The sequence below is a fragment of the Schistocerca gregaria genome, chromosome 9 (assembly GCF_023897955.1).
Source record: "Schistocerca gregaria isolate iqSchGreg1 chromosome 9, iqSchGreg1.2, whole genome shotgun sequence".
Lineage (NCBI taxonomy): Eukaryota > Metazoa > Arthropoda > Insecta > Orthoptera > Acrididae > Schistocerca > Schistocerca gregaria.
Window position 1 is genome coordinate 131,091,799 of NC_064928.1, and position 21,217 is coordinate 131,113,015.

The 21,217-nt window shown below is 46.4% G+C and overlaps 1 long non-coding RNA gene across 1 annotated transcript; it reads left to right on the top strand.

The window, feature by feature from the left end:
- Positions 1-419: 419 nt before the first annotated feature.
- On the top strand, positions 420-19,929 carry LOC126291895 (uncharacterized). Its single transcript, XR_007551909.1, has 2 exons — positions 420-502; positions 19,509-19,929. It is a non-coding gene; the product is annotated as an uncharacterized LOC126291895 (long non-coding RNA).
- Positions 19,930-21,217: the final 1,288 nt, after the last annotated feature.

Below are 21,217 nucleotides of genomic sequence, written 5' to 3' on the forward strand. Positions count from 1 at the left end.
TACTATCTGATAGTACTAAACTGTCAGATAGGAAAAACTTCTCCCTGTTTCCCAGCCATTCCTGTCTAGTTGTTTACTTCCATTCCTCCTGGCAAAACGCACATAAAGCCGTGAAACAAATTATAGTCAACAATAATTAATACCACTGCCAGCCGCAAGGATTGTTAATCCATAATTCACCATGTTCAAGTAGGGCCATAACGATTTTGCCTGTGATGGAGAGTGCTGCATCGCACCCTCAAGAGTCAGTTCTCCATCTGCTGGCAGACTGTGTGATTGCGTGCCTTGCCTGTTTTTTGCTGAGTGTGCTGACCTGTTACGTGTTATCTGTGTTGCATCAGATCACGGGAACGCCCAGATAGGCTAGGGGGTTCCCCTGGGTGGCAGGCACTGTTCTTACGGCCGCCTGGTGCAGACAGATCTTCAGTAAGAGCGCTGAGCTACCACCATGAGGTCGCTGACATCTGCTATCCTGTTGTGTTCGCTCGCTGCAACCTCACAGGTAGAGTATGCGTGCAGTCAGCCTGACGGGGCCCTCGTAATTCGTACATACTACACTCCTGGAAATTGAAATAAGAACACCGTGAATTCATTGTCCCAGGAAGGGGAAATTTTATTGACACATTCCTGGGGTCAGGTACATCACATGATCACACTGACAGAACCACAGGCACATAGACACAGGCAACAGAGCATGCACAATGTCGGCACTAGTACAGTGTATATCCACCTTTCGCAGCAATGCAGGCTGCTATTCTCCCATGGAGACGATCGTAGAGATGCTGGATGTAGTCCTGTCGAACGGCTTGCCATGCCATTTTCACCTGGCGCCTCAGTTGGACCAGCGTTCGTGCTGGACGTGCAGACCGCCTGAGACGACGCTTCATCCAGTCCCAAACATGCTCAATGGGGGACAGATCCGGAGATCTTGCTGGCCAGGGTGGTTGCCTTACACCTTCTAGAGCACGTTGGGTGGCACGGGATACATGCGGACGTGCATTGTCCTGTTGGAACAGCAAGTTCCCTTGCCGGTCTAGGAATGGTAGAACGATGGGTTCGATGACGGTTTGGATGTACCGTGCACTATTCAGTGTCCCCTCGACGATCACCAGAGGTGTACGGCCAGTGTAGGAGATCGCTCCCCACACCATGATGCCAGGTGTTGGCCCTGTGTGCCTCGGTCGCATGCAGTCCTGATTGTGGCACTCACCTGCACGGCGGCAAACACGCATACGACCATCATTGGCACCAAGGCAGAAGCGACTCTCATCGCTGAAGACGACACGTCTCCATTCGTCCCTCCATTCACGCCTGTCGCGACACCACTGGAGGTGGGCTGCACGATGGTGGGGCGTGAGCGGAAGACGGCCTAACGGTGTGCGGGACCGTAGCCCAGCTTCATGGAGACGGTTGCGAATGGTCCTCGCCGATACCCTAGGAGCAACAGTGTCCCTAATTTGCTGGGAAGTGGCGGTGAGGTCCCCTACGGCACTGCGTAGGATCCTACGGTCTTGGCGTGCATCCGTGCGTCGCTGCGGTCCGGTCCCAGGTCGACGGGCACGTGCACCTTCCGCCGACCACTGGCGACAACATCGATGTACTGTGGAGACCTCACGCCCCACGTGTTGAGCAATTCGGCGGTACGTCCACCCGGCCTCCCGCATGCCCACTATACGCCCTCGCTCAAAGTCCGTCAACTGCACATACGGTTCACGTCCACGCTGTCGCGGCAAGCTACCACTGTTAAAGATTGCGATGGAGCTCCGGATGCCACGGCAAACTGGCTGACACTGTCGGCGGCGGTGCACAAATGCTGCGCAGCGAACGCCATTCGACGGCCAACACCGCGGTTCCTGGTGTGTCCGCTGTGCTGTGCGTGTGATCATTGCTTCTACAGCCCTCTCGCAGTGTCCGGAGCAAGTATGGTGGGTCTGGCACACCGGTGTCAATGTGTTCTTTTTTCCATTTCCAGGAGTGTATTACTAGGATTAAACATACTCCTATCAGCAGAAAAAAGCCGAACATTTCCTGGACAGAGTTAGGGATCTACAAGAAGAGGACAAACTTTTCGACTTAGCTGGTAGCTTCAAAGGCATTTAAATCAAAACATTTTGACATATTAGAGCTTTTATATTGGTTAGTATTAGTACCCCTTTCATGTAACATAATGCATCGTGTTAAGTAAAGTAACACGATACATGATGTCATGGCTTGTAACATGGCACATGCCTTCACGGCATCCGACACGGAATTTGCCATATCGTGCAGTGTGGCACAATGTGTCATTAGGCATGTAGTCCCACTCTGGCATAGTTCCTATTGTAGATGTACAGGCAGTCTCGGATACTTCCTGTTGTAGATGTAACCCATTCTCTAGAAGCACATAAATTCCTGTCTGCTCTTAACACGCCTCACCATACAATTACCGAGCGATGTGGCGCAGTGGTTAGCACACTGGACTCGCATTCGGGAAGGACGACGGTTCAATCCCGTCTCCGGCCATCCTGATTTAGGTTTTCCGTGATTTCTCTAAATCGCTTCAGGCAAATGCCGGGATGGTTCCTTTGAAAGGGCACGGCCGATTTCCTTCCCCATCCTTCCCTCACCCGAGCTTGCGCTCCGTCTCTAATGACCTCGTTGTCGACGGGACGTTAAACACTAATCTCCTTCTCCTCCATACAATTAACAGGGGATGGATCTAACAGAGGTTGCTGCGTTGGGGAAGTACGGCCAGCTCTTCAAAGATGCACCAATGTTGATTGAAATGTGTTTGAAGCTGGCAGATAAATCAAAAAGGTGGTTCCCTTCTTTTACATACATAGCCCTGTCCAGGACATACTCGCATTTTTTGTACAATGATACGAGCGATTTTCGTTCTAGTTTCCAACTTTCACTCTACCGTAACTTTGACGTTAGACCGCCGTAGCCTGGCAACCGTTGTAGACTTTTTTTGTTGACTCTGGGAGCCACTGATCCACTAAAGGTTTTCTTATTGTTTTTAGAATCGTGTTGCTCAGATCTCGGCAACAGATAAAACTTTCATAAAACAACAGGAAGGCCTTGTATTGTACTTGTCTAAGTTTCTTACGAGTATTCAACCGATTCGGACAAGTTTGAAACATAGGCGTTTCGCACGTAGAGAACCTCACAATAAATGTCTGTTGCAAATAAAACCGGAATGAAGCTAGAGTTATGAAAGCGAGTTTTCAACGCTATCGTAAGAATACATCTTCTTATTTATTCGAACATCTTAAATCGTTTCGGCGCATACGGTTAACGTAAGAACGTCTGCTGTGCAGCGAGCTACGTTAATTTAAGTATTAACTGCATTTTTCTTACTTGACACTTCTTCCTCCGTGTGTTTTTGCTTTTAGGAAGCTTTAATGTTCGAGTGCTAGTAATAGTGTTCCATAGATTTCGTGTTTGTTTTGAATACAGTCAGAGACAGGTAGAACTGTTTTCATTGTTTTCAACGAGAGGTGTCTAGTAACCACAGTTTAGTCAGCTATAAGGGGCCTTTAGTGAATTAGCAGTCTAGTTAATAAATGATTAACTCTCTACAGTAAAATGATTTCTTAGGATGGGAAGGATGTGTGACTGCTGTGTACGGACGCAGGAGGAGCTGGCCACTCTTCGCCAACAGCTGAACGTGATGATGGCCGTGGTGAGTCGTCTTCAGGCTGCTGCATCTGAGTGTAACGGCAGTGGGGAGTGTTGCTTCGCATGGTACACCCCAGGTGTTACATGCTTCACCCACTTTCCCTGCTGTCGAGACATCTTCGCGGGTACCGGGCGCGGCTGGCCACCCTCTCCCCAAGGGGAGTGGCGGGTTCAGCGGCGTTCGCGGCGCACGAGGCGGAGGGTCAATGTGGAGGCTGGCCGTGTGGCATCGCCCACTCTGCCTGAGTGTGGACGTGTGGCTGCTCCTTCAGCAAGGTCCGAGCAGGCATACGGGGGGACGGGTTTATTAGTGATTGGGAGCTACAACGTTAGGCGGATGATGGAGCCCCTGAGGGAAATAGCGGAAAGGTCGGGGAAGAAGGCCAGTATTCACTCTGTCTGCTTGCCGGCGGGTCTAATCCGAGATGTGGAGGAGGCCCTACCGGCGGCGATAGAGAGCACTGGGTGCACCCGACTGCAAATTGTTGCTCATGTCGGCACCAATGACTCCTGCCGTCTGAGTTCAGAGGTATTTCTCAGTTCATACAGGCGGTTGGCGGAGTTGGTGAAGGCGGAAAGCCTCGCTCGCGGGGTGGAATCTGAACTAACTATTTGTAGTATCGTTCCCAGAACCGATCGCGTTCCTCTGGTTTGGAGCCGAGTGGAAGGCTTAAACCAGACGATTCTGCGGAGATCTGGGGTGCAAATTTCTCGACCTCCGCTATCGGGTGGAGAAATGCAGAGTCCCCCTGAATAGGTCAGGCGTGCACTACACGCAGGAAGCGGCTACAAGGGTAGCGGAGTACGTGTGGTGTGCACATGTGGGCGTTTTAGGTTAGAGAATTCCCTCCCTAGGTCCGACAAGACGCCTCCTGAGACGCGACAAGGTAGTAGTAGGCAAAACGCAACAGGGTATAACAATATTAATGCGGTAATAGTAAACTGCGTGAGTGTCTATAGAAAGGTCCCAGAAGTGCTCTCATTAATAGACGGTCACAATGCCAACATAGTACTAGGGACAGAAAGTGGGCTGAAACCAGATGTAAACAGTAATGAAATTCTAAACTCAGATTGAAATGTATACCACAGAGACAGGCTGGACAGTGAAGGGGGAGGCGTGTTTATAGCGATAAAAAGTGCAATAGTATCGAAGGAAATTGACGGAGATCCGAAATGTAAAATAATTTGGGTGAACGTAACGGTTAAAGCAGGCTCAAACATGGTAATTGGATGTCTCTATAGGCCCCATGGCTTAGCAGTTGTTGTGGCAGAGCACCTGAAAGAAAATTTGGAAAATATTTCGAGTAGATTTCCCCACCATGTTATAGTTCTGGGTGGAGATTTTAATTTGCCGGATATAGACTGGGAGACTCAAACGTTTATAACGGGTGGCAGGGACAAAGAATCCAATGAAACTTTTTTACGCCCGAGCAGTTAAACAGAGAATATATTAGACCTTCTGGTGACAAACATACCCGAACTATTTGTAACAGTTAACGCAGAACAGGGAATCAGCCATCATAAAGCGGTTACTGCATCGATGATTTCAGCCGTAAATAAATATTTTAAAAAAGGTAGGAAGATTTTTCTGTTTAGCAAAAGTGATAAAAAGAAGATTTCAGAGTACTTGACGGCTCAACACAAAAGTTTTGTCTCAAGTTAGGATCAGTGGACAAAGTTCAGAACCATCGTACAATATGCATTAGATGAGTATGTGCCAAGCAAGATCGTAAGAGATGGAAAAGTGCCACCGTGGTACAAAAACCGAATTAAAAAACTGCTGCGGAAGCAAAGGGGACTTCACAACAAACATATATATACAGCCAAAGCCTTGCAGACAAACAAAAATGACGCGAAGCGAAATGTAGTGTGAGGAGGGCTGTGCGAGAGGCGTTCAATGAATTCGAAAGTAAAGTTCTATGTACTGACTTGACAGAAAATCCTAAAAAATTTTGGTCTTATGTCAAAGCGGTAGGTGGATCAAAATAAAATGTCCAGACACTCTGTGACCAAAATTGTACAGACTAAAGGCCGAAATATTAAATGTCTTTTTCCAAGGCTGTTTCACAGGGGAAGACTGCACTGTAGCTCCTTCTCTAGATTGTCGCTCAGTTGACAAAATGGTAGATATCGAAATAGACGTCAGATGGATAGAGAAACAGTTAAAATCGCTCAAAAGAGGAAAGGCCGCTAGACCTGATGGGATACCAGTTTGATTTTACACAGAGTACGCGAAGGAACTTGCCCCCCTTCTTGCAGCGGTGTACCGTAGGTCTCTAGAAGAGCGTAGCGTTCCAAAGGATTGGAAAAGGGCACAGGTTATCTCCGTTTTGAAGAAGGGACGTCGAACAGATGTGCAGAACTATAGATCTATATCTCTAACGTTGATCAGTTGTAGAATTTTGGAACACGTATTATCTTCGAGTATAATGTACTATCTGGAGACTAGAAATCTACTCTGTAGGAATCAGCATGGGTTCCGAAAAAGACGATCGTGTGAAACCCAGCTCGCGCTATTCGTCCACGAGACTCAGAGGACTATAGACACGGGTTCCCAGGTAGATTCCGTGTTTCTTGACTGCCGCAAAGCGTTCCATACAGTTCCCCACAGTCTTTTAATGAACAAAGTAAGAGCATATGGACTATCAGACCAGTTGTGTGATTGGATTGAAGAGTTCCAAGATAACAGAACGCAGCATGTCATTCTCAATGGAGAGAAGTCTTCCGAACTAAGAGTGATTTCAGGTGTGCCGCAGGGGAGTGTCGTAGGACCGTTGCTATACACAATATACATAAATGACCTTGTGGATGACATCGGAACTTCACTGAGGCTTTTTGAGGATGATGCTGTGGTATATCGAGAGGTTGTAGCAATGGAAAATTGTACTGAAATGCAGGAGGACCTGCAGCGAATTGACGCATGGTGCAGGGAATGGCAATTGAATCTCGATGTAGACAAGTGTAATGTGCTGCGAATACATAGAAAGAAAGATCGCGTATCATTTAGCTACAATATAGCAGGTCAGAAACTGGAAGCAGTTAATTCCGTAAATTATATGGGAGTAGGCATTAGGAGAAAAATATGTTTTTTGTATGTCAAATCCAAACGAAGCTATTTGTTTCAAATAGTTCAACTTTATTATAGAACAAGGTCCGAACATCTCCGGAGCACACTTGAACGATCAGTCTAGCTCCAGTCTGGAATCATTTAAGGATGATTGATTTTGCACCAACAACGGGAAGGCTCCAACAGGTGCCATCAGCTGAGAATTATTTTCAGCCTGATTAAAATATTTGGAAAAGGAATTAATCTATTCACAAATCTTGGCTGGGCGCCACCGCCGGTTGTTCGTTTAAACCTTGCTTGATATATTGCAACACAGTTACATTAAGACAGGCTATACAAATCGCAGCTGGTCCGAGCTGAACCAAAAATTCTCTCACCCATGTTCGCAGTCAAGTACGAACCGAGCACCAAATCTCTCCCTCTGTCCCATTCCTAGAAGTTTCTGTAAGAGCGCTTTCACGCTGTAACGTGACGGCCTGTTCAAATGGTTCAAATGGCTCTAAGTACAATGGGACTTACCATCTGAGGTCATCAGTCCCCTAGACTTAGAACTACTTAAACCTAACTAACCTAAGGACATGTCACACATCCATGCCCGAGACAAGATTCGAACCTGCGACCGCAGGAGCAGCGCGGTTCCGGACTGAAGTGCCTAGAATCGCTCTGCCACAGCGAGTGGCTGACGGCCTAGAGTTGCAGGTATTGGAAGCGCAGCATAGGCACGTCAAAGGAGAGGGGGGGGGGGGGGCGGCAGAAGCGGGAGCGAAGGTGGGTCGCCGAATGCTGGCCACGTACCTCCCCCCTTCATAGTTCTGCAAACCAAGGAGCGTGCGTGTGATTCCACACACTGTCTCTCGCACTAAGTCACAAAAAGCAACTGCAAGGTTGTGTCGACGCTCCACAGTGCGCCCTTTGTGAATCACAGGCGACGCAGCGCGCAGACGTGCCCGGAGCTTTTTATTTTCCTCCAAGTGCACCGAGACTGCGTGAAAACACAGGAACAAATGACTAATAATACTAACAAAAGAAACGCATATGGACAGAATGTGTGCAAATCTCTGCACACTGTTTCACATCTACATCTTCATCATATCCCGCAAGCCACCTAATGGTGCGTAGTGGAGGGTATTTTCGATACCACTATCTGATCCCTCCGAGCCAGCTCCACTCGCGAATAGTGTGTGGGAAGAGTGATTGTCGGTAAGCCTCTGTATTGACTCTAATTTCTCCAATTTCCTCCTCGTGGTCAATACGCGAAATATATGGGGGGGGGGGGGAGAGAGGGAAGGGAAGTAATATTTTCCGACCCCTATTGATAAGTGCTGTCCCGAAATTTCAATAGTAAATCTCTCCGTTATGCACAACTCCTCTGTTGTAACGTCTGCCTAAGGCGCTGCAGTCATGGACTGTGCGGCTGGTCCTGGCGGAGGTTCGAGTCCTCCCTCGGGCATGGGTGTGTGTGTTTGTCCTTTGTGAATCACAGGGACATGACATTAGCAGTTAAGTCCCATAAGGTTTCACACACATTTGAACAATTTTTTTGTACCGTCTACCAGTGGAGTTTGTTTAGCAGCTCCGTAACACTCTCCCACCAACTAAACGATCCCGTGACGAAACGCGCCGCTGTTCGTTGGATCTTCTCTGTCTCCTCTACCAGTCCTATCTGATAGGGATCCCAGACAGATGAAGAATACTCAAGAATCGGGCGAAAAAGCGCCTTATAAGCCACTTCTTTCGTGGATGATTTGCGTTTCCTTAAGTTTCTTCCGACGAATCTGAGTCTAGGGTCTTATTTTTCCACTCTGTTTTATATGGTCATTCCACTTAAGGTTGCTCTGGACAGTTACGCTTGGATATTTTACGACAGACGCTGTCTCCAGCTATTTGTCATCACTAGTTCTTGTCCTACGTATGCGCAATTTGTCACATTTATTTACGTTCAGAGTCAACCGCCAGAGCCTGCACCAGTCATCAATTCTCTGCAGGTCGTTCCGCATATTCTTTCTATCTTCTGGCGTTGCCACTTTGGTGTAGACAACTGCATCATCTTCGGATAGCCTTAAAGAGAATCTGACGCTTTCTGCTGGATCATTTAGAAATATTGTAAACACCAACGGTCCTCTCACACTTCCCTGTGGTACTCGGAATATTACCTTAACATCTGTCGAATTTCGTTCCGTTAAGAGCCACGTGTTGAGTTCTATCTGCAAGAAAGTCTTGAATCAAATTGCAAGCCTGCTCCGATACTCAGTAAGCTCGTATTTTTTTCGTTAAATGACAGTGCGGCACGGTGTCAAATGCCTTACTGATATCAAGGAACACGGCATCAACCTAAGCGCCGTTGTCCACTGCGCTGTGGGTCTCATGGAGGAAGAGAGCGAGCTGAGTTTCGCAGGTTTTGTTAGCGGAATCCATGTTGATTTTTATAGAGGAGATTTTGATTTTTCAAAAACGTCATAATTCTTGAGGGTAAAAGAGATACCATACTTCAACAGCAGATTGACGTCAACGATATAGGTCTATAATTGTGTGGATCTTAGGGCATTTCTTAAAAACGGAAATGACCTGCACTTTTTTCAAGTCGTTAGTTATGTTTCGTTGCTTAAGCTATCTACGATAAATCACTGCTGCAATGGGAGCAAGTTTTTTCGCATAATCTTTAGAGAATGTTATAGGTATATTATCTGTTCATCACGTCTTTACACTAGTAAGTGATTGTAGGTGCTTTGTACACTGCTAGAGGAGAAACTGATCCTCATTCATGATTCGTTGGTTGATTTGGAGGAGTGGACCAAATAGCAAGGTTATCGGTCCCATCGGATTAGGGAAGGATGGAGAAGGAAGTCGGCCATCCCGGCATTTGCCTGAAGCGATTTAGGGAAATCGCGCAAAACCTAAATCCGGATGACCAGACGGGGTTGGAACCGTCGCCCCCCCCCCCCCCACCCACACCCCGTATGAGAGTCCAGTGTGCCAACCACTGCACCACCTCGCTCGGTGATTCTGTCATCCTTTCTTCCGGGAAAGGCGACTTACGTCACTGTGAATCCCGCTCGCTTTTCGTTTTTCGGCCTACTAATTGTCTCCTGTATTTACTGTCCAGTTCTCTTATAAGAGTCAAGTAGTTGGTCGTCAGGGTAATGTTCAGGATGCGGGTGGACAGAACGACGACAGAAGTGCATGGTGCAAGTCTTGGCGGCTTAAAGCTGAAACCTGTGGGTGAGAACCTATGGCTGCATCTTTCGTATGGCTCACTGCAGTTGACGTTCAGCCACACCGATAGTAGATGGGCAAAAGGAAGCGCAAAAGCCAACGGCATATAAGAAAGGGTGATACTGAAGACCCCACAGCTGCCACAATACCATTAATGGCCATTAGCAACAGTGGAATTCTCAGTACAGAGCCCTGAGTGATGCCATTCTCTTGGATGTGGGGGAAACTATGTGAAGCACTAACTCGAACCCTGAATGTGCGGAGCGGCAAAAAAGTTCTGTATAAAAAGCAGTAGCGGGTCCCAGAGATCACACTCATGCAATGTAGCGAGGATATGGTGTCGCCAAGTGATGCCATAGGCTTTCGTCAAACCAAAAAAGACGGCTATAAGATGAGGACGCGGGGAAAAGGCCTTTCCAGTGGCAGACTCCAGACAGACGAAGTTGTTGGTGGTGGAGCGACCATGGCGAAATCACTTTGGAATGGAGCCACAAGGCCTCGAGACTCAAGAAGCCAACACAACTGCTGGATCACTATATGATCGGGCAGTTTGCACAGAACGTTGGTGAGGTTAACAGGACGATAGCTTTTCACATCTAGCGTGTTCTGACCAGATTTAGCACTGGAATGATGACACTTTCTCACTGCTGGCATGGGAATTCACCATCGGTCCAGATGAGGTTGAAGACAGCAAGGAGGTGGCGCTGGTAATCTTCTGATAGATTTTTAATCATTTGGTGATGGGTGTGACCTGGGCTGGGGGATGTGTCAAGACAATCAGCAGGGGAGCTGAGAAATTCCCACTCACTAAATGGAGCACTGCATGGCTGAGGGTATGAAAAGTGGGATGGTAATTCTGAGACACAGAGCATAGTGCTCTGCAAGATGTTTTGTGATGGCGACACATATTGCTTCATTTGTGGAAAACACAGGTATATCCACAGGAGTCTGATATCCATAATGGTGCACGACCTTAATCAAAACTGGGAAGGAGAGAGCCGTGTGCCAGTGGTGGGGACGTACCATTCCCAGCACACCTGCTTCTGTCTTTTGTCAAGTTGATGGACATGGCCATAGAGCCCTTTAAAGGCAATGAGGTGCCCATTAATGGGTCCTGCTCATGACACTACGATCCCTAATGGCCACAGCGATTTCCAGTGACCACCAAGGCACTGTCTTCCGCCGGGAGCAACATGAGGAACAAAAGATTGCCGATTCAGTTCCAGAAACGTAGTCGTAACGTTCTGGAGCTCCACATCGATATTACCAATGAGACAACAGTGATAGCAGAGGTGAAAGCATGCTAGGTAGTCTTGGTAAGTGCCCAACTGGGCAAGCGTCCAGGCAAGTGCGCTGCGGAGGGACAAAAAGAGGTGAAAGTGGTCACTACCGTCCAAGTCGTCGTGAAGTCTCCAGTTGATAGTCCATAGAAGGCCAGAACTGCAGCTGAGAGATCAATGGCCGAATATGAGCCATGTCTTCCTTTTAGCTTCCTGGTAAGTCAGCCTCTGTAGGACGTTCATAATTTTCTGCTCTCTATGGAAAACCACGTAGTCCAGCGAGCATGAGGAGAGGTTCTCTGCACAGCTGACACAGGCGCGAGTAGTACATGGAGTATTTGGATGCGAATGTCCACAATCTCTACGTTATCGCTGTAATGGCATTGGGAAGGCCTGTGCCCAAATTTCCATTACCTAAAGCACCACATACGAGGAGGGATGTATCCTTTTACATCACCTTTTCAGGTAACAAATCACCCTCAAAGGCCAAAATGAAGGCACCAGTAGTAATCTTATTACCTTTAGAGCCCCTACAGATGCCATGGACGAAGTGAACACCTGATCGTTCTAAATTGCAACATAGCTCGTCGTCGGACTGCAATAGGAGTTCTTGATGAAAGATACTCCCCTGGATCTTGTTGAGGCTATTATGAGGGTGACTCAAATGGGAATATCACCAAGAGCTTCTCAAAGGCGAGCAACGCCCATGACTGAGCTGGGGATGCTGTCTGAAACAGGACAGACCCATTGTGCATTTTGGGCACCGCAGGCGTTTCTCCAAAAACATCCTACAAATGTTCTTAAAGAAAGAAAGACTTCCCATCAGTTCTGATGCACACTAAATAATGAGTCGAATGTGGCTTCAGTAGATCTACGTTCCTCCCATGGCGTAGCCAGGGAGCTGAAAGATTTTGGGTTATGCTTCCCTGTTTAGGAACTGTTGGAGCCACTAGGTCCCAGCAAAAGGCAACTTGGTCCACTTCATTGCAGGTCATCCACCCTGATACCACCCACTTCAATCAGGGACTCTATACAGGGTGTTACAAAAGGGTACAGCCAAACTTTCAGGAAACAATCCTCACACACAAATAAAGAAAAGATGTTATGTGGACATATGAACGGAAACGCTTAATTTCCATGTTAGAGCTCATTTTAGTTTCGTCAGTATGTACTGTACTTCCTCGATTCACCGCCAGTTGGCCCAATTGAAGGAAGGTAATGTTGACTTCGGTGCTTGTGTTGACATGCGACTCATTGCTCTACAGTACTAGCATCAAGCACATCAGTACGTAGCATCAACAGGTTAGTGTTCATCACGAACGTGGTTTTACAGTCAGTGCAATGTTTACAAATGCGGAATTGGCAGATGCCCATTTAATGTATGGATTAGCACGGGCAATAGCCGTGGCGCGGTACGTTTGTATCGTTTCCAGAACGAAGGTATCCCGACAGGAAGACGTTCGAAGCAATTGATCGGCGTCTTAGGGAGAACGGATCATTCCAGCCTATGACTCGCGACTGGGGAAAACCTAGAACGACGAGGACACCCGCAATGGACGAGGCAAATCTTCGTGCAAGTTGACGATAACCCTAATGTCAGCGTCAGAGAAGTTGGTGCTGTACAAGGTAACGTTGACCACGTCACTGTATGGAGAGTGCTACGGGAGAACCAGTTGTTTCCGTACCATGTACAGCATGTGCAGGCACTATCAGCAGCTGATTGGCCTCCACGGGTACACTTCTGCGAATGGTTCATCCAACAATGTGTCAATCCTCATTTCAGTGCAAATGTTCTCGTTACGGATGAGGCTTCATTCCAACGTGATCAAATTGTAAATTTTCACTATCAGCATGTGTGGACTGACGAGAATCCGCACGCAATTATGCAATCACGTCATCAACACAGCATTTGAAACCTCTTGTCTACGCAACCCCGGTACCAAATTTAGAGACTCTTCGTGCTCGTACTGTGGACGGCCGTGATACAATACGTCATTCTCCAGGGCTGCATCAGGGATTCCATGCGACTGAGGGTGGATGCATGCATCTTCGCTGACGGAGGACATTTTGAACATTTCCTGTAACAAATTGTTTGAAGTCACGCTGGTATGTTCTGCTGCTGTGTGTTTCCATTCCATGATGAATGTGATTTGAAGAGAAGTAATAAAATGAGCTCTAACTTGGAAAGTAAGCGTTTCCGGACACATGTCCACATAACATATTTTCTTTCTCTGTGTGTGAGGAATGTTTCCTGAAAGTTTGGCCGTACCTTTTTGTAATACCCTGTATATAGGCGCCACGGTGCCACAACAAAGGCCACCTGTTGCCATGACCATTGCTGGGAGTCCTGGTGCCCCAAGATGACGGAAATCTACTCCTTGGCATATGCGGGAAGTTTTCAGCTCACTCATCGGCTGTGCGATCCCTGTGTAGTCAGGACGCTACAGCGAAGAGGCTACCAGACTGGGTGCAAAGAAATCTAATATTGTCATCGGAGCAAAAGAGGACAACGGATGATAGATGGAAATTATGCAACTTTGCAGTGTCCACACCCAGATAGCTGGATCATGGGTCGAATTGCTGAGCCATGAGAAAATTAGGTGCAGAAGGTCTAAATGCACGGTGGATATATGACCCACCATGTAAGGCGTCTTCCCAAACGGCCCGCACTTCGGAAAAATTTTGAAAATCGGGAGGTCAGATCCTAAAGGGGATAACAATACCTAATGCTAAAAGTAGGAGACTTCTCTTAGTCGCCTCTTACGAAAGGCAGGACTACCTCGGACCTATTCTAACCTCTAAACCCACAGGGGAATCCAAAGTATTGCAAAGTGGTGGCCTGAATTTTGAGACCAAAGTCTGTATTTCTGCACGCCTTTGCCTGAATTAATACAGTCACGAGTATTTGCACTGTAAGATGTAAAACAAAATTATTTTCACATTAATAGATAAGGCTGAATAAAAGTTAGTACTTCCCAAATGTTATTTTATCTTTATGTGTGCTTGCAGACTGAAACAGCGAAAGAAAACATGTACCAAGGCCATGATTCGAACCTGGGTTTCCTGCTCACTAAGTAGATGCGCTCACCACTGCATCCTCGTTGCATAGTGGCTTTGCACAATAGTGTGAATGGGTGGGAGGAGGGAGGCGTGCTAGGATGTTGTTGTTGTTGTTGTAGTCTTCAGTCCTGAGACTGGTTTGATGCAGCTCTTCATGCTACCCTATCCTGTGCAAGTTTCTTCATCTCCCAGTACCTATTGCAACCTACATCCTTCTGAATCTGCTTAGTGTATTCATCTCATGGTCTCTGTCTACGATTTTCACCCTCCACACTGCCCTCCAATGCTAAATTTGTGATCTCTTGATGTCTCAGAACATGTCCTACCAACCGGTCCCTTCTTATCGTCAAGTTGTGCCACAAACTTCTCTTCTCCCCAATCCTATTCAATACCTCCTCATTAGTTATGTGATCTACCCATCTAATCTTCAGCATTCTTCTGTAGCACCACATTTCGAAAGCTTCTATTCTCTTCCTGTCCAAACTATTTATCGTCCATGTTTCACTTCCATACATGGCTACACACCATACAAATACTTTCAGAAACGACTTCCTGACACTTAAATCTATACTCGATGTTAACAAATTTCTCTTCTTCAGAAACACTTTCCTTGACATTGCCAGTATACATTTTATATCCTCTCTGCTTCGACCATCATCAGTTATTTTGCTCCCCAAATAGCAAAACTTCTTTACTACTTCAAGTGTCTCATTTCCAAATCTAATTCCCTCAGCGTTACCCGACTTAATTCGACTACATTCCATTATCCTCGCTCTGCTTTTGTTGATGTTCATCTTATATTCACCTTTCAAGACACTGTCCACCCGTTCAACTACTCTTCCAAGTCCTTAGCTGTCTCTGATAAAATTACAATGTCATCGGCGAACCTCAAAGTTATTAATTCTTCTCCGTGGATTTTAATACCTACTCCAAATTTTTCTTTTGTTTCCTTCACTCCTTGCTCAATATACAGATTGAATAACATCGGGGATAAGCTACAGCCCTGTCTCACTCCCTTCCCAACCACTGCTTCCCTTTCATGCCCCTCGATTCTTGTAACTGCCATCTGGTTTCTGTACAAATTGTAAATAGCGTTTCGCTCCCTGTATTTTACCCCTGCCACCTTCAGAATTTGAAAGAGAGTATTCCAGTCAACATTGTCAAAAGCTTTCTCTAAGTCTACAAATGCTAGAAACGTAGGTTTGCCTTTCCTTAATCTTTCTTCGCCCGTACAAAACCACTGTGTCAGGGTGGCTCAGTGCTCGGGGTATCTGCCTAGTGTATAGGAGTCCCAAGTTCGAATGCAGCCCTTGGTACAACTTTTCATTCGTTGCATCAGTCCCCATATATACATCAGTGATATTTAAGACCTGAAAAGGGCTCTGGAGCCACATAATTTCATTTGATTGTTTTGTCTTCTTAGCAGTTCATAGACACTGATGAGCCAAAGCATTGACAACCGCCCATCGTGAGACTGAATGCTTCCTGGCGGCGTTGCTAGCATCTGATGCGGGAAAAAAAGAATGTTTCAGAACCTCACCTATAAACTTCGAGGAACGATAGATCACACAATTAGGATCATTATTTTATGAAGGAACGTGTAGCCTTAAACGCGTCCTTAATGTTATAATAGTAAATAAATTAAACTGCAAAAAATCCCGGTTATTATAACCAACATGATCTGACAGTAATTTGCGTGAATGGTTCAGGCAATCTGCCCTGTGTCTCAATAACTGCTGTACTCTTTCCAGCTGTCCAGCTCTACAGAGTACCTGAGTATTCTTTCGGAATCCGTGGAATGAATCAGTGACTTTGTCTATCAGCTCAGCTCCAATGCCAATTTTTCAGTAACTTAAAGCATATTTTTGACGTTCCCCAAAGAAAGTAATCAAGGGGCGTCAAGTCAGAAGAAAGCATTGGCCACACAACGGGTTCTCCACTTCCTGTCCAACATTCCCCAACCCCGACAGTTAGCTGTGCTCGCACCTGAACACTGAAGTGTGTTGGGGTTCCATTATACTAGAAGCAAAGAAGTCTGTACACAACAAGCGGTAGATTGTCCAGCAGTTGCGGAAGTGTGGTCTGTAGGAAATGTAAATAAGCTGCTCCAGTTGACATGCAGTATTACATCTCCAAGAAGATGATCACATGTTTACAGAGAGCGTTAGGTGATATCCAACAGCAACCACATGTGGGTTCTCATAGCCCTAAACTTGGCTGCTTCTGCTGTTAAAACCCCGTCACGTGTAAAGAAGCATTATCTATAATTAAAACATGGTCTGGAAAGCAACATCATTTTACTCTTTGGTCTGCAATCAGCTGCTCCTAAGCCTGCACTTTTTGAAGATGGTGTGTAGGTAGTCTGTACTCCTGCAACAGCCTCCAAACAGATGCATGACCTGTTCTCATAGCACGGCCTGTAGCACTCATGCTGCTTTAAGGTTCCTTGCTAAATCAGACACCATCCCCAGCCCAGTCATGGGTGTCGCTCGCCTGTGATAAGCTTGGTGATATTCCCATTTGGGTCACCCTCATAACAGCCTCAAAAAAGTCAAGGGGATTATCTTTCATCAAGACTTCTCACTGCAGTCCGACGACGAGCTTTGCTGCAATTTAGAACAATGGTTTGTTGACTTGGTCCACCACATCTACAGGGGCTCCAAAGGGACTAGGATTATTACCAGTGCCTTCATCTAGGCCTTTAGGGTGATTTGTTACCTGAAAAGGATCAAAGTCTGGTCTTCTCACATCATACCTTCAATAGTGGTACAGGTCCATTACCTCCACTTTCTTTATCTATAATGCTTCTTAAATTAATGAGCGAAACAAACAGAAAGAAAGGTTCATCTCTAGCAAGAAGCCATATGCTTGAATATTTCTGGTATCTCAACTGCAGATTTTTCAGGAGTCATTTAACTTTAGGACTCGCTATCTCAATATGAACCAAAATGGAATTATACCACTATTGAAATAAGCCCTTCATATAAAACTCGGCTGAAGGCCACACATCAACCAAATAACTAAAACTCAGACTGGGAAGTTACTATGTAACAGACACGGGAAAGTGCTCAGACGTTCCAAGGGTCATCCTGGAATTGTAACACTAACGTCCAATTAGGCGAGACAGGCAGACTGACCAACAATCTCTTAATCGGAAGGCAAACTACCGATAGACAGCGGACCAATCAACCCAATCAGTTCCGCTCCACGTAACCAGCAAAACGACCACATGATTTCAATACAACGACACACAGAATATTGGCGTCCACAACAACCATCGAGAGACGTAAACAATTGAGGCTCGATAGTAAGTTAAGTGAGAACGTAACTTTCATGTCCAAGATCGGTGGGCCACAAACTTCTTAACACTCGCAAGTAGCACCTCACACTCCCACTGCGCGTGCAAACCGCCAGCGACCACCGCACGAATCCGCGCGACGGGGACTTGCTTGCTGCTCCACGCCAACTGACCGACTGGACTGCTGGTCCGTCCGCGACTGCTGCTCCATTAACGACTGCCCTGTTGGTGCGTCTCCAACTGACTGATTTCCTTTGGACGGACGACGTCCCGGAGACACTGGCTCGGAACCAACCAAGCAGAGGGAACACAACTGACTTCTGTGCTCAGGAAGAAACCGACCCAAATACACGTCGTCGATGAGACGACTGACCAAACGACCAACCAACGGTCGTCCCTGCTGGTACTAGCTGTGTGGACCTCACTGTGGCTCAGTGCCAGACTACACTTGTGCTGCATCCCAACCATTCTGCCGTTCTTTCTCCAACCCACTCACTTCCTTCGGATGGACGACGTCCCGGAGACACTGGCTCAGACCCAGCCATGCACAGGGAACACAAATGACTTCAGTGCCCAGGAAGGAACCGACCCAAATACACGTCGTCGATAAGACGACCGACCAAACGACCAAACAACGGTCGCCCCCGCTGTTACTGGCTGTGCAGACCTTACTTGGGCTCCATCCCCGACTGCACTGCTGGCCCGTCTCGAACAGGTTGCCAGACACACGACGACCCGGAAATACTATTGGCCAGAGATGGTATGGCAGTGCACTAATGGATACGCACTGCTGCTACCGCTCACAGGCAAGTAAGGCAGGAAGTTAGAGATGCCAGTAAATGGAATAAGAAAGCGAGGCGACAGTACCTTAAAAGAAGATGACATATAATAAATGGCATGAGCATGAGCCTTTCACGGCTCAATATTGAGCTGTGCTGCCTCAATAGACGTCCATAATTGCCAAAGTTGGGCAGTGCAGGATCTTGTATACGATATGACCTCTCGATTATGTGCCATAAATGTCGGAAGCGGCCCAAATTTCCCAGAATATTCTTCAAACCAATCCCGAACAATTCGTCTTCCATAAAAATTCCATCATTAGTTGGGAACATTAAGTCGATGAACGTCTGAAAATACTTTGCAAGTAGCCAAACATAGCCAGGACCCAGTCCAGCCCACATAGGCACAGCCCACACCATTATGGAGCCACCACCAACTCGCACAGTGCCTCGTTGACAACTTCGGCCCGTGGTTCATGGGGCCTGCATCACAACCTATGCCTAACATCAGCACTTATCAATTGAAATCGGGTCTCGTATTACCAGTCCCCGGTTTTCCAGTTGTCTATGGTTCAACCGACATGGTCTCGAGCCCAGGAAAGGCGGTGCAGTCGATGTCGTGTTGTTAGTAAAGGCACTCGTATCGGTAGTCTGCTGCCACAGCCCATTAAACTCAAATTCGCCGCACTATCCGAACGGATACTTTCGCCGTTCGACCCACATTGATTTCTTCGCCTATTTCGCTCAGTGTCGGTTGTCTGTTAGCACTGACAGGTAATGGCTGAAATACGGTATTCTCGGCATATTCTTGACTCTGTGGATCTCGGAATGTTGAATTCCCTAACGATTTTAGAAACAGAATGCCCCATACGTCTAGCTCTAACAACCATTCCACGTTCGAAGTTTATTACGTCCCGGCGTGCAGAAACTTTTTCACATGAATCACTTAAGTACAAATGAAGGTTCTGCAAATGCACTACACTCTTATACCTTGTTTACGCGATACTATCTCCATCTGTACATGTGCATATCGCTATCCGATGACTTTTTTCACCACAGTACAATGTTTTGGTTCCTCAGTGTATGACACATGTAAATAATGCATCGTAACGACGCCTAAACGTGGTAATGAAATCATCTTATTGTTCCAGGTTGAGGCGTCAACTTTGACGAAAGCAGCATCTCAAAGGGACAACTTCTGGGAGATTATTAGCTCGGTGTTGGACGTCGTTTGCTTTCTTAAGGACTCCCCATGGTGCGACCTTAACCAACGATTGGGGTTGTTCATCGGTGATACTTATTTCACATATGAAGAAGCTGACGCCGTTGGGAAGAAAATCGCCCAACTTCGAAAAGAGGGAATGCGGGATCCGAAACAGATCATCGAAACGCTCCTCCGGTCCTTGGAGGTAGCAGAAAGAGCACTCCACAATTACAAGCAACTGAGAGAGCTGATTAACAAAATAAATGAACTATTGAATGATGTCGATACAAACGGGGAGCAAAATGTGAAGACATTGGGGAGACTGTAACTGATACTGTGTCACCAAGTGATTAAATTTTTTGCAGTGATCCCTTATTATTTATTTTACTTTTAAAATTAAAGAGCTTTGTGCATTTGCGGTTAAGCCTGCATCAGTATCGCATTAAATGAACGTCGGTACAATGCATTTTTTTTTAACTTCTAATGTACAGCTATACCACAGACTAAATACGGCATCAAGGTTTTGGAAATTTCTCAGTCGAAAGCAAGTTTCTGGGGTAAACATTTCAAAACATGTCTGTGACACGGTGCAATTTGGCGAGACACAATATTTCGTCCTTTTTATGTTGGTGTGATGACAAGTTAACTCAAAACATGAAAAGGTGTATAATTTCGAAGACAGACTAAAGAAACTATCGCGACGGTAAACTAAGAAAGCCTGCTGAGTGTCTCTTCGGGCGTATGCGCGTGATTGCTTTTTCTGTCCAGAGCTAGTTTCCAAAAGTCTGTCCTGAAAGCGAAAGGCTTTGACGATAGTTTTTCACTAAGCCGTTGGCCAATCAGAAAACTTGGATTCATTTTCTGTGGAAAATATCTGTCTTCTGGTGGTGCCGTAGCAGCCGCTGAAATCATGACTTTTGTCTCGCAACAAAGCGATGTATTAGGAACTGGGTAGAAGATAGACTGATTCATATGGAAAGTGATGTACCATAAAGCACCAGTCAGATATTTAACAAAATTCTTGGAGGCCTTCATCACATAACAAGCAATAAGGAATTAAACTTTCATTCCGTTTGCCATTGATGTCGATCATCAAAATCAGTAAGAAATGTGACCCACGTGTGCACGAATACGCTCTCGCCCTCATTATTGTATGGATATAAACAGCACCAAATGATAAACTCTAAGACGAAAACCAAAACGCAACAAGAAAGAAATATTCGAATGGGATTGAAATTGGCAGAATCGATGTACATGTACAGACAAACAAATGACTACAATGTCAGACAAATTGGTTGATTTATTTCAGAGAAATATCTTCATACAATGAGATGTGGCATCATGTATCGATAACACGCCATGGCATATGAAGTTTGGCAATGTAATTACGAGTTCCCGTTCAACGCCACTAGCAGGCTTGCAGGGTTTGATGGGCCCAATGGAGCACGCCCACTGAACCACACCTCCACCAGTTATGTACCTCGAGCACTCTCTACCATTGCGATATAGGACTGTCCGTGACAGCAACTCGGCCAACTCCACAAGAAGCCCATTCACCACTGGATGCTTGTCAATGCTCCGACTCCATCGTTGTTGTTATTGTATGAGCTGGACCCTGCTTCTTGCTGCACATTTTCTAATGAGTCATCTTATGCT